Source organism: Lithobates pipiens, unplaced genomic scaffold (genome assembly GCF_037356315.1).
Source record: "Lithobates pipiens isolate NorthernLeopardFrog02 unplaced genomic scaffold, aLitPip1_a1.2 Scaffold_3, whole genome shotgun sequence".
Classification (NCBI taxonomy): domain Eukaryota; kingdom Metazoa; phylum Chordata; class Amphibia; order Anura; family Ranidae; genus Lithobates; species Lithobates pipiens.
In genome coordinates, this window is record NW_027507790.1 from 212,006,217 (window position 1) to 212,020,862 (window position 14,646).

The window sequence follows — 14,646 nt, forward strand, 5'->3', positions numbered from 1 at the left end:
AAGTGTGACAGCGCTGAAAGCTGAAAATTGATCTGGGCAGGAAGGGGGTTTTAGTGCCCTGTATGCAAGTGCAGTATTAAACCCAAAAGGGAAAACATTTATTATTTTGCAGCATACCAATTCTTAGGTGTGATGGCTGCATTCTGTCTTCTTTTTTCATCTAGTGATCTGGCCAGTAAGTCTGTTTTTTTTTTCAAAAGGACAAACTCTCTTTCAGATGTATCAGTTTACAGGGATGAGACAAATCATGTACCATTGACAGGGGTGCTTACAATGTCCAGCATTTATTTATTCATGTAAAACCTTTATCCTAAAAGGACAAAACTGCTTGCTGTAGCTGCTTAAAAATTTGAGCTGGAGTTTGGGTTCTATTTGTTAGTGTATCTAAATCTGCTAGTGCCTTTAACACTACCCTTCCCCCACCCCAGACTGACAATGCTGCTGTCCAAATGTGCCCATGTACTCCTTCATCCAGAATGGGGGAACTCTAATACAAAAGGTGTGTTACTGGCCAGATTATCAGGTGACAACAGAGGGGAAAAAGCTTAAAAAAGAGAAAATGAATGCAGCCACCACATCAAGTGATTGGTAAGATGCAAAATAATACATTTTTGATTTTGGGTTTAACACCGCTTTCATTTTGGATAGATTGGGGAAGGGTTAGAACCTACTGTATGTACTGTATGTTAGTTTTTTGGTTTTTTGTTTTTGTTTTGCATATTGGAAAGATCTCTCATCTTGACAGGAAGTGATAAGATATCTCTCCAATCAAGGCAGAGATGAAAATACATTTCTTTTATGGCCACCACACAGATATGAGGGGAGGAAAAATAAGGAATTAAAGAGAGAAAAACAAGCATGATAGAAATGTTTAATTGTCTCTACTCAAAATGCAAAACAAATGCAAAACAAATAAAAAAAAAAATAATTTTGTGAGAGTTATGCAATATTATTTTACTATCTGATAAATCACAAACTACAAGCTTTTCTTATGCAGGACATACACGGTCGAATTTAGAACACATTTTCTTTTCAAAATCAGAAAATTCTTTTTTTTTGTGATCCGATGGTGCCACCATTGATTTTCAAAATTCGGCTGACCAAGCCTTCAATTTCACCTCATGTTGCTACAGAAAAGAATTTTCGTGGGTGGGAATCTTCTTTTCTCTCCGTAAATTTTCTTTTCTTATTACATTTCTCACCCGATTCTCCCATCATTAATTAGAAAATTGTTCCTTTTTAAAAAAAATTCCAACATGTCCGATTTCTTCAATTTGATTTCCACACGAAAATCGGCTGTTGCTACAGTCCAAGTTCATACGAAAATTCTTAGAGACGATTCTCGAAAGAAAATTATTTCGAAATTCGAACTGTGTATGGCCGGCAGTACTCAGCCCCATGGCCTGATTTAGTATTTAATCCTGAACATTTTCCAGCATGTTGTGAGCAAATATAAACTAGAAACTGGAAAAATTGCACTAAATCCTAAAGAAATCTTTCCATTCCATTTTAATCTCTCTCTCTCTCTCTCTCTCTCTCTCTCTCTCTCTCTCTCTCTCTCTCTCTCTCTCTCTCTCTCTCTCTCTCTCTCTCTCTCTCTCTCTCTCTCTCTCTCTCTCTCTCTCTCTATATATATATATATATATATATATATATATATATATATATATATATATACTGTGAGGGGTTAGCTCGGCAGCGGGTGTGTGTGACCCCCTGGATGGGTTCACAACACAAAATCAGGCACAGCAGACAGCGTTGTAGGTGCAAAAAAACAAAAGATGCGGTTTATTTATGCTACATGCAGTGATACATATAACAGCCAAACAAAATAAAACATGAAAATAAATCCTGGTCAGCTTGACCTCTAACTACACATTTAGATTTCCCTGTCTAACAACTGAGAGCAGCCTTGTGCTGCCCCAGTCCCTGTCCCTGTCGTAGAGGTTTGCCACACAGGCGTTAACTCACCGCACAGAACAGGTGTCACACTCCCCAGTCTATACAACACAAAAACTGGTTCCAGGATGGAGCATCTCCCTAAGCATGCTGGGGTTTTTTGTAGAGGTCTTAATGAGCCCACTTACTTCAGCTGGGCTCATTAACTCTTCCCTTCTAGTTGTACAAGTCTGCATAAAGCCTGAATCTAGGGCACACATATTTCCCATCCTGGATACAACCAGGTGATTTTACCTGCGTGCTGCCACATACCCCCCCCCTCTTGTTTCAACCTTGGGGTTGTAACACAAGCAGTCAGACACGAATGTATCCGAGACAAAGCATCCACATTCCCCATTTTAACACCAGGGCGATGCTTAACTCTAAAGTTAAATTCCTGTAGGGCCAGGAACCACCTATTTACCCTTCTATTGGTCTCCTTGTTTTGAGACATCCACTTTAAAGGAGCGTGATCGATCACCAGGTCAAAGTGTCTACCTAGCAGATAGTACCGAAGGGAATCTAGAGCCCACTTCACTGCTAAACATTCCTTCTCAATCGTGGCATAATTTACCTCATGGGACTTCAACTTCCTGCTGAGGTAAATGACTGGGTGCTCTTCCCCGTTCCAGACCTGGGATAACACTGCTCCTAACCCAACGTCTGATGCATCAGTTTGTACCATAAAGTCCTTAGAGAAGTCTGGTGAGTACAACACTGGCTGGCTACATAAGGCTGTTTTTAAGGACTGAAATGCTTCTTCAGCCTCTGGGGACCATTTAACCATGACCGACTCTTTCCCTTTTGTCAGGTTGGTGAGAGGCACCGCCTGAGAAGCAAAATGGGGAATGAATCGTCGATAATAGCCAGCAATTCCCAGAAAGGCTCGTACCTGTTTCTTGCTGTTGGGACGTGGCCAACTCTGTATGGCCTCGACTTTATTGACTTGGGGTTTTATCACCCCCCTCCCAATAGTGTACCCAAGATATTTGGCCTCCTCCTGTCCAATGGTACACTTCTTTGGATTGGCCATAAACCCAGCTTCCCGGATAGAGTCTAGGACTGCTTGTACTTTTGGCAAATGTGAGACCCAGTCTGTGCTATGGATAATCACATCATCCAGGTAAGCTGCAGCATATTTCTGATGGGGCCTCAGAATCTTATCAATTTTTCGCTGGAACGTTGCCGGTGCATTCTGTAACCCAAACGGCATTCTCTTATATTGGAATGCCCCATCTGGGGTTACAAACTTAGTTTTCTCCTTGGCCGACTCAGCCAGGGGAATTTGCCAATACCCTTTGGTGAGATCAAGAGTTGTCATATATCGGGCTGTTCCCATCCGGTCAATCAACTCATCTATACGCGGCATGGGGTAGGTGTCAAATTTTGTAACTTTATTCAATTGTCGAAAATCGTTACAAAACCGCCAGCTCCCATCAGGTTTGGGCACTAGTACGATAGGACTGGACCAGTCACTCTGGGACTCCTCTATCACACCCAATTCCAGCATCCTTTGAACCTCCCCACGTATTGCCTCCCGTCGGGCCTCTGGTATTCTATAAGGTTTTAGTTTTACCCTTTCTCCTGGCAGGGTGATAATGTCATGCTCTACGCCAGATGTTTGTCCCGGCAGCTCAGAGAAAATCTTTTTGTTACGAAGTACAAACTCTTTAACCTCCTGTTGTTGGGCTTTCGATAAGGTGTCTGCTATTCCAACCTCAGGAACTAAGCAATTAGGCTGTGCTTGTGACAAAGTCTCTGCGACTAGGGATTCCCTATCCCTCCAGGCTTTCAGCAGATTGACATGATAGATCTGCTCCGGCTTTCGCCTTCCTGGCTGTCTAACCCTGTAGTTCACCGCACTAATTTTTTCAATTACTTCGTATGGACCTTGCCATTTGGCCAGAATTTGCTTTCAACCGTAGGGACTAGCACCAAGACCCTATCCCCCGGGGAAAAAGTACGGGTCTTGGCCCCACGGTTGTACACTCTCTGCTGTGCTAACTACGCTTGGGTCAAATGTTCCTTTACGATTGGCATTACCTGTGCAATTCTATCTTGCATCAGGGCGACATGCTCAATCACGCTCCTGTGAGGAGAACTCTCATTTGCCCAAGTTTCCTTGGCGATATCCAGCAGCCCTCTTGGGTGTCTCCCATAGAGCAACTCGAAGGGTGAGAAACCCGTAGAGGATTGGGGTACCTCCCAAATGGCAAACATCAGGTAGGGTATTAGACAGTCCCAATTCTTTCCATCTCTATCCACCACCTTCTTTAACATTTGTTTTAGGGTTTTGTTGAATCTTTCAACCAACCCATCTGTTTGGGGGTGATACACAGATGTACGCAATTGTGTCACTTTGTACAACTTGCATAGTTCCTTCATAACCCTGGACATAAAGGGTGTACCTTGGTCCGTAAGCAGTTCCTTACAAATACCCACGCGGCTAAAAACAAGAGATAGCTCTTTGGCTATGGTTTTGGCCGAGGTATTTCGAAGAGGAATTGCTTCCGGATAACGGGTGGCATAGTCCAATATAACCAAAATGTACTGATGCCCCCTGGCGGACTTCATTATCGGACCTACCAAATCCATTGCGATCCTTTCAAAGGGGACCTTAATGATAGGAAGAGGTACCAGCGGGTTACGGAAATGTGGCATAGGTGCCGACTTCTGACACACAGGGCAGGAGGAACAATAATTTTCTATTTCCTTCATGACCCCAGGCCAATAGAATCTCTGCAATATCCTCTCTCTGGTTTTCTCTGTCCCCAGATGACCTCCCAGAATGTGCCCATGGGCCAATTCTAACACCAACTTCCTGTAAGGTTTGGGCACCACAAGTTGCTCAATGGTTTCTTCTGCCCTTTGAGCCACTCGATACAGCAGGTCCCTTTCCATAGTGAAGTACGGATAAGTGCAGGTCTTATCTGGGTTCACTAACTCGCCATCTATTTTCACCACATTTTCCCGTGCCTTTATTAGGTTGGGATCTTTTAACTGTTCTGTGGCAAAATTTTCCCTGTGAACCTCAAGATCTGAAAACTCCACAGACGGCATGTTTTCATCTGACGATGTTGGCTCCTCCCCAGTTTCTCGAGTTTCCCCCGCCAATACCGACAAGGGAAATTCAGGAGAGTCCTCACCACTCCCAGAGGAATTCTGGTCATCTTCCTGGTCTATAGGGGCACCAGTGGGGGGCTCTGGACAATCCCAGAGTTCCCAGAACTTTGGAAAATCCCTTCCCACAATAGCATCATGTGGTAAGTGAGACACTAACCCCACCTGATGAGAGAGGTTACCTTTGGGGTTCTCAAAAAACACTGAAGTTACAGGATACTCTCGGGTGTCCCCATGCACACAAATAACAGCCACCTTGTTCTTCCCAGAGACCTCTGTAGTAACTAATTCAGCTTTTATCAATGTTACCAGGCTACCTGAATCCAGCAACACATCAACATTTCTACCATTAATACACATTTTACATAAATGTTTCTCAGGTCCCCGAATGGCAGTGCATGCAACTGTCGCAAACAGCGACTGACGTTTTTCCCTTATAAAGTCACATTGCATAGGCTCATCCACAACTGGGCAATTGGCTGCAATATGTCCCTCTTGCCGGCAGCGGTAGCAAATAATCTTTTTCGCTGCCTCTTGCAGCATGGGCTTCCTGGGTTGCTCCCGCCAGACCTTAGGTAGAACTCCCACCCTCTCACTCTCTCCACCCTCACCTCTTGGAGTCATCTTACCCGCCACTGGGGATGATCTGGTCTTAGGGTAGAAAGTCCGTGAGTCCCTGGAAGAGGTGGTCAGGTTCTCTGTAGCCAAGTACCTCTCAACCAGATCCACAAGTTTATCTGCATTTTCTGGGTCTCCATGGCTTACCCATTTTTGGATGGCAGTAGGAAGAGCTCTCAGGAAACGATCCATGACAACACGTTCCACAATGTTTGGTGCGGTCAAAGTCTCTGGCTGCAACCACTTCCTGCTCAGGTGAATGAGATCATACATTTGAGACCTGGGAGGTTTTCCAACCTGAAAAGTCCAATTATGCACACTCTGAGCCCGGACGGCCAGGGTGACACCCAGCCGTGCCAATATTTCTGTTTTTAGTACCACATAGTCTTTTACTTGGTCAGGCTCTAGGTCATAATAAGCTTTCTGCGATTCCCCAGTTAACAGAGGGGCCACCAGTCCAGCCCATTGCTCCTTAGGCCACTTTTCCCTTTCAGCAGTCCTTTCAAATGTGGTCAAAAACACCTCCGGATCATCCTCTCCAGTCATTTTTGTCAGTAAACGGCTCACACCAAAGGATGCGGTATTATTGTAACCACTTGCTTCATTGGTCTGCGGACGTTGCTGTATCAATGTCTCTATTTTCTGTTGAAAACTCTGCTCTTGCTTCTGCAACAGGTTTATGAAGCGGGCTTCAGATTGCTGCTGGGCTTGTTGCTGAGCTTCCAAACTCTGCTGGTGAGCCTTCTGCTGAGCTTCCAGACTCTGCTGCAAAGTCGCATTTGTCTGCTGCTGGGCTGCAAGGCTCTGTTGTTGAGCTGCAAGGCTCCTTTGTAAACTCGCATTTGTCTGCTGCTGATTGGCATTTGCTAGAGCCAGCTGTCTCAGTATCTCCTCCATGCTGGCCTTAAAAAAAAAAAACTGCCAAAATTCTCCACCAACTGTGAGGGGTTAGCTCGGCAGCGGGTGTGTGTGACCCCCTGGATGGGTTCACAACACAAAATCAGGCACAGCAGACAGCGTTGTAGGTGCAAAAAAACAAAAGATGCAGTTTATTTATGCTACATGCAGTGATACATATAACAGCCAAACAAAATAAAACATGAAAATAAATCCTGGTCAGCTTGACCTCTAACTACACACTTAGATTTCCCTGTCTAACAACTGAGAGCAGCCTTGTGCTGCCCCAGTCCCTGTCCCTGTCGTAGAGGTTTGCCACACAGGCGTTAACTCACCGCACAGAACAGGTGTCACACTCCCCAGTCTATACAACACAAAAACTGGTTCCAGGATGGAGCATCTCCCTAAGCATGCTGGGGTTTTTTGTAGAGGTCTTAATGAGCCCACTTACTTCAGCTGGGCTCATTAACTCTTCCCTTCTAGTTGTACAAGTCTGCATAAAGCCTGAATCTAGGGCACACATATTTCCCATCCTGGATACAACCAGGTGTTTTTACCTGCGTGCTGCCACAATATATATATATATATATATATATATATATATATATATACACAGTATTTATATACTAGCACTTAGCACTGCAGTAAAATGGTGAGGAGTTGAGCGTTGGCAAACTGAGCGTGTATGCACGGGGGATTGAATCATGACTGGTTATCTAATAAAAGAAGGAAGCTGCTGGGTTTTTTTTGGAGGAAGAATCGCATAAGATGACAGCAGTGAAGAGTGTGGAGTCGTCATGGCTAGAGGTTGGCAAACTCAGAAATATGTTTTCCATGATGTACAAGTATTGCACATTATGGCAAGTGCTACAGCACTTCCAACCTCCAATCCCTCTTTAACTACTGTATTTATCGGTGTATAACACGCACAGGCTTATAACATACACCCCAATTTTAGGAGGGAAGTTTAAGGAAAAAAATGAAAAATTTTAAATAAAGAACTTTGAAGCAACATTAGGGTCACAGCTCATCAATGCAGCCTAATTAGTGCCCATCTTCAGCCATTAAATTGCCCAACAATGCACCCTGCTCAATGCCCATCTGCAGCCATTAAATTGGCCAACAATGCAGCCTGTTCAGTGCCCATCTGCAGCCATTAAATTGCCCAACAATGCACCCTGCTCAGTGCCCATCTGCAGCCATTAAATTGCCAAACAATGCACCATGCTCAGTGCCCGTCTGCAGCCTTTAAATTGCCCAACAATGCAGCCTGTTCAGTGGCCATCTGCAGCCCTTATCTTTGCCATCATTGCAGCTTCGCCAGTGTTAGATTATCCCTGCTGTATCCGAGGGAAGAGGAGGAGCGAGCGCCGCTGAATTACAGAGCCGTAATCTCCTGTGTACCCGGCGTTCCTTCACTCACAGCCACACCTCCTGGCCCTACTCATATGATAGACAGAACAAGGGCCCAATGCAGGGCCAGGAGGCGTGGCTGTGTGTGGCGGCGTGCTAGGTACACAGGAGATTGTGGCTCTGTGTAATTCAGCGGCGCTCGTTCCTCTTCCTTTAGAGACAGTAGGGATTGCTGTATAACACGAACCCATGATTTTCTCCTGATCTTAAGGGGAAAAAAGTGTGTTATACGCCAATAAATACGGTATGTCTTAAAAAGTAATTAATGAAAACATAACAATAAGATTTGAAAGTATATTTAAAAACTAAACATTTGTTTTTTTTAGTTTAGTATAAAATGTGAAATTGTTAAATGCTCTGCCAGGCTTTTACAAAAAAAAAAAAAGAATCCTCAAAGTCCCAAGAAAATGTTGTAAATATTAGGGGAAGACAAAGGTACCTGTCAAAATACAAAACTACCATAAAAAACTGTGGTTTAGACTCAACCCCTAAAAATGTTTGTTATTTAACAAAAAACATCCACTATATAGATCATGGGTCTTCAAACTACGGCCCTCCAGTTGTTTAGGAACTACAATTCCCATCATGCCTGGTCATGTCTGTGAATGTCAGAGTTTTACAATGCCTCATGGGATGTGTAGTTTCACAACAGCTGGAGGGCCGTAGTTTGAGGATCCCTGATATAGATAATCCAGCACTCCAGGTTTTCACTGCTGGTTATGTGTCCACTGTGAAGATATTCCCTCTTTATGTGTGCCGGAGACCATTGTCAACAAAAAAAAACAATCAGAAAAGGAAACTCTCCTAATAGGACCATGTGATCCAATGACAACTGTTTAAGATGGGATATTCACCCACGTAGAGAGATTATTTGTAACTTCCTTTTGTGTCTCAAGGACAGAAAATGAAGACAAATCTCCCCAATAAGACACAGACTGCAAGAAGAGACCTGGAAACAGATGTATCCATTCCCTGCTCTATGGAAAAATGAAAAAAATATAGTTTTGGCTTTAGATATGCTTTAAATTAAAAAGTAAGTAATATATTTCAATTGTTAGATGTGGTGGTTGCATTCATTTTCTTTTTTTTCTTTCTAAGTGCTTTTTACGCAAGTACAGGAAAACGCCTGTGGGTCCGGTTGGAGAACTTGGGTCCTTTGTAAATTCCTGTGGACTCCACTGAAATATAAAAAAATCATTATCAGCTTTCTCATATACAGTATACCTTCTGTGAACTACAAAACGGGGGGGGGGGGGATTCCTCAAAACTGGGGCAGCCATTATCCAGAGCAGCTATGCATAGCAACCAATCATCTTCTACCATCAGCTTGTTTGGTTACGTTTTGAAACTGAAAGATAGAAGCTAATTTGTTGCCATGTACAGCTACTCCAGATTATGACTGCTCCCGTTTTGAGAAATTTCCCTTAATGCCTCTCTCTGTAATGGTGATAAGTAGAAGGAAATTCACTGTAGCAGTCTATGGTGCCAATGCCCCTAATTCATAGATACATTATAGTGAATGAGTGTTGTCACTCTAGGACAGGAAATGTGTTTGTTAGCAGAAATAAAGCCTTAGGGCCAGTTTACACCACATGCAGACCAGTGTGTTTTTTTTTGATCAAAAACGCATAGAAAGTAGGTTATATAGTTTCCAATGGCATAGTTCACACCAGTGCTTGCAGTTCCAGTGTGTTTCAGTTCCAGAAAAAAAAAGTAGAACATACTGCATTTTTCCTGCACTGGACTATACTGGAACACTGTAAAATGCATAAAAAACGCACTGAAATGCACCAGGCACCTAAACGCACTAAAAATGCACTGGAACACACATGTCCTTATTTAAGGTTATGAAAAAAAGAGAGGGAAAAAAATGTACAGCCATACACCACTTTTAAGTGCACAATGGGTTTATTTACTAAAGCTGGAAAGTGCAAAATCAGGCTCACTTCTGCATAGAAACCAATCAGCCTCTAACCTCAGCTTGTTCAATTAAGCTTTGGTAATAAAACCTGGAAGCTCATGGGTTTCTATGCAGAAGTGAGCCTGATTTTACACTTTCTAGCTTTAGTAAATAAACCCCATTGTGTACTTAAAAGTGGGGTATGCCTGTACTGGACTGCATCAAAAATGCACCAAAAATGCACCAAAAACACACTGGAACACACTGAAAATGAATCAAAAATGTCTCTTCACACCATAGAAAAGCAATCCAAATACATTCCATATGCTTTTTTCCATAAGCTTTTTTGCATGCGTGTTTTTGATGCATTCCAGTGTGTTTTTGATGCGTTTTTGGTGCATTTTTGATGCAGTCCAGTGCATTTTTCCCCTCTTTTTTCTTAACCTTAATTGTCAGTTCACACTTGTGCGATGCAGGAACCATGCAAATCCACTGTGGGTCCCCACATTGCCCCGACTCGCAAGGCAGTTCAGACTTCCATATGTGAACTGCTGTAAGTGTCAATACAATGTTAATGACACCCCCATTTCAGCCTGCATATTGCACTGCAAACTGGGAGTTCGGACATAAATCGGATCGCATGGGTGTGAACACCCATGCGATCCGATTCTGGTGCGGACCAAAAAAAGGCTCTGTTCCAGTTGGAACCAAATGTGATACAAATTCAGCCATACTGTCTAAATGGCTGAAATCGCATTGCACGGATATCGCATGTGATTTGCACTGCAGATGTGAGCTCGCACCATGCACTGGTGTGAACCAGCACCAAGGACCAGTTCACACCATAGAAACAAAGTCCGGATACGTTCCAGATGCTTTTCTGTATGTGCGTTTTTGGTGTGTTTTTTTATGCAGTCCAGTGCACCCCCCCCCCTTTTTTTCTGAACCTTAAATAAGGAAATGTGTGTTCCAGTGCATTTTTGGTGCATTTAGGTGTGTTATGGTGAGTTTTTGATGCATTTGTTAGCATTCCAGTATAGTCCAGTGCAAGAAAAATGCAGCATGTTTTACTTTTTTCTGGAACTGGAACACACCGGAACTGCAAGCACTTTCCAGAAATTCAGAATTTTGGAAATTCATAAATTCAGAATTTTGGAAATTCCAAAATTTGGAAATACAAAATTCATAAATTCATAATTTCATAAATTCTTAAATTCTGGAATTTGAAAATTCTGAAATTCGAAATTTCCAAAAATTAAAAATTCGGAAATTTGAAAATTTGGAATTTCGAAATTCTAAAGTACTGAATTTCAGAAATTCATCATTTCTGAATTTCAGAAATTCAGGAAATTCAGAATTTCAGAAATTCAAAAATTCAAAATTCAAAATTCAAAAATTCAGAAATTCGTCATTTCGGAAATTCGTCATTTTGGGAATTTGGTAATTTCGGAAATTGAAAAATTCTGAATTTCTGAAATTTTGGAATTAATGAATTTGTCAAAAATCATTAAAAACTAATTTGAGACAAAACGAACTGCACCTATCTATAAAACAGTGTATTAGTTAAGCAGGATAAGCTTCTGTAGAGATAAGGGTTTTCAGGGATCGTCTAAAGATGAATAGATTAGAGGACTGTCGGACAGCTTGGGGTAGGGAGTTCCAAAGGATGGAAGAGGCTCTGCAGAAATCCTGTAGGCGAGCATGGGAGGAGGTGACAAGGGAGCTAGAGAGCAGGAGGTCTTGGGAGGACTGAAGAGAGCAGCTTGGTTGGTATTTTGGGACTAGGTTAGTGAGCTGGGAGTAGATTTATGGATGGCTTTGTAAATTATTGTTAGTACACTGAATTTTGGCAGAGAAGGGTGGATGACACTGAATGGTTGGTAAGGTGGATGAGTAGACTCATAACATAGGTAAATTGACAAAAAAAATGAGTAGTGGAACTTTTTAGGTGCTAATCATACTTCCCTCAGGAAGTAAGGGGACTGAAGTATGATTAGCACCTAAAAAAATCTCACTACTCATTTGGTTTGTCAATTTTTCATACTTTTGGGATGGGGTGCTGAGGTTACCAAACATACCCACCTTTGATACGTTGTAACATAGGTAATTAAAGTGAAAACAAAACGTGTTTTTAGGGAACATTTAGAAATGTTAATTGGGCTTTAGCAATTCTCCAAAAATGTATCTTTTTTCTGGAATTCCTCCTTAAAATAGCAGTGCACTTACCTGTGCTTACAGCCTTCACTTCTCATACTGACTGTTAGTCTCAGGGCCCCCTCATTCCTCCTGTATTGAATTGTATTGTAACTGTACTGTCTGCCCTTGTGTTGTAAAGTGCTTTGCAAACTGTTGTCGTTATATAAATCCTGTATAAAAATAATAATAATAATAATAATAATAATAATCTACAAACTATGGGATAAATATACTTAAATGTATACTTATTTTATTGTTTATGCAATTAAATCAGTGACTGTGATATTGCAGCAGGCATTTGGACACTAACTGACACTTTTGACACTTTGTGGGAACCAGTGACACTAATACAGTGATCAATGTTAAAAATATCCACTGTCACTGTACTAATGACACTGTGTGGGAAGGGGTTAAACATCTAAGGTGATCAAAGGGTTAAATGTGTGCCTAGCCAGTGGTTTTGTGTACTGTGTTAAGTGTTTTTACTAAGGGAAATTATGTTGTTTTTTTCTCTGCTCTGCAGGTACACAAAATTTACCACTTCCCCCTAGCAGAACGGAGATGTGCCTTGTTTACATAAGCAGAGCTCCATCCTTTGTCTCTTTTACATGATCAGGGGGTGCTGGCGGACGTCCATTGTCCGGCACGCGCTGTTCGGCTTCTGCTGTGAAACAAAATCCCAGCAGAAGCGGTGCACCAGCCGCGAGCGGATGCCCCCTACCTGGAAGTGCAGAATCATGTACATATATACGTGATTCTGCACAGGGTGGATGCCCTGTAACAGTAAATATGCTATGGGGCGCGTAGCAAGTGGTTAACTAGGAAATATATGTAGTTATATTAGGCATTGTAAAAATTATTTTATCTATGTCGGTATTCTAGTGTAAGTTATGGAGTTGTGCAATGGTAATTTTTTATTATTTTTTATCATTTAGTGAATTCACATGTATATAACCCCATACTGGGTATTCTCATCTTGACTGATAAGCATGCATTTGGTTTAAGTAAATAAGGGTAATGCCTCCCCACTGCATTACTAGAGATCAACAGGCTAGCATGTGGGCTTATGACCTTCATAAATCAGGACCCCTTACCACACATATTTTACTATTTTTTACCTTTTATACCATGTATGCTACCTATGTTATGTCAATAAAACAATGTTCCTAATTGACCTTAATGGAGAAAAAGCATCTAGTTTATCTGACATGTCAGTGAAGAATAACCTACAGTTCATTAGGTGGGGGGGGATCTGTGTCCTAAATTGCAAAAACACTAATATCAGCCTAGAGAGTGCAATTACTTGTTTCCAGTTTGAAAGATGACTACTTCAAATGACTTGTTCCTCTACCTAATAGTACACATTAACATTCTCTTCTTCATCTAGTATAGCTCTTAGAAAAAAAAAATACATTTCCCAGTTAGCAAGTGGCACGGTGTTCCTAAATGTAGCATTAGCTACAGAGGCACTCATGTTCTCATTGACATTTATACGACACAGCTGGAAAGAAGTGTAAAGCCCATGGAAACATATTAAAGGTCACTATATAGAAGTTACCTATTTCTTTTGTTAGCTGACTTATGTAAACATGGTTTTAAGAATTGTGGATAACACATATTAATGTTAAAAGCCAACTTCTATTTGTGGACCTTCCCATCCCAATATATTTGCCCGTAACTGTGTTTAAACAGAGTTTGAAAATCATCCGTGTCTACTTATCATCCCTGGCCCTCAGTCAGATTCTAATCCCAATTTCATTCAGTCTTTTCTGATGAGCTCAAGGCATCATTAAATACATATTGTACACCTTGTGGGGCCACCATCATGTATGCTTGAGCTAAAGGTACATTTGCCACAAAGAATGGCTCTGATGATGGCAGTGTTTTTCTCTGCAGCAGTGAGGAGCATTCAATTCTGACCTCAGAGAGGATTAAGAAAGACACAGGCTTATCATCTAACTGAGTAGAAGGCCCCTTCAATTAAGAAATGGATCCTGGAATTGAACCAGCGCAGGGGAGGTGCTTCAAGAGAAACAAAATGAGACCTTCTTTGCGAAAAATCAGCCCACCACTTAGGGGTGCCAAATATTTTTTCATTACTAATGATCCAGACTTTAGTGCTAAACCTGAATGGTTATGGGAAATACCTACACAATTCTTAGATAATTTAAACAGGTAAACTAAACCCTATTATTTTCAAACACTGTACTTCTCCTGTGGATCAAAGGAGTACAGTTCGTTCTACACATCTGTGCCCCATTTTCAGCCAACAGCAGGCTTAAGCTTGCTGTCAACTGATGTCCCAGAGCCAGTCCAGGCTCAGGAAAGATCGCAACCATATGGTCATGATACACCCAGGAGCCTGGACCAACACCTGGCTCAGCCTCTCAGCGAGCCACTGAAAACCTGTGCCCATCTACAGCCCAGTGGGCCAGTTAGCGTGTGGGGAGGGGAGCAGAGCACAGAACCGGAGACTGACAGTCACCAGTTCTCTGCTCACTGAGAACTGAACGATTAGTGGTATTTTAAACTCTCAGTTGTCAGTCTTAGACCTGGATAAAAAA

General features: G+C 42.0%; 1 long non-coding RNA gene across 4 annotated transcripts in view; it reads left to right on the forward strand.

The window, feature by feature from the left end:
* The window catches only part of LOC143940936 (uncharacterized), a 277,425-nt gene that overhangs the window by 215,153 nt on the left and 47,626 nt on the right, over window positions 1-14,646 (forward strand). The window contains exon 4 of one of the 4 annotated variants that reach the window (XR_013263956.1): window positions 8,883-9,019. The exons of the other annotated variants lie outside the window; for them this stretch is intronic. This is a non-coding gene — a long non-coding RNA (uncharacterized LOC143940936). The remainder of the gene's footprint in view (window positions 1-8,882; window positions 9,020-14,646) is intronic. 4 annotated transcript variants of the gene reach the window in all.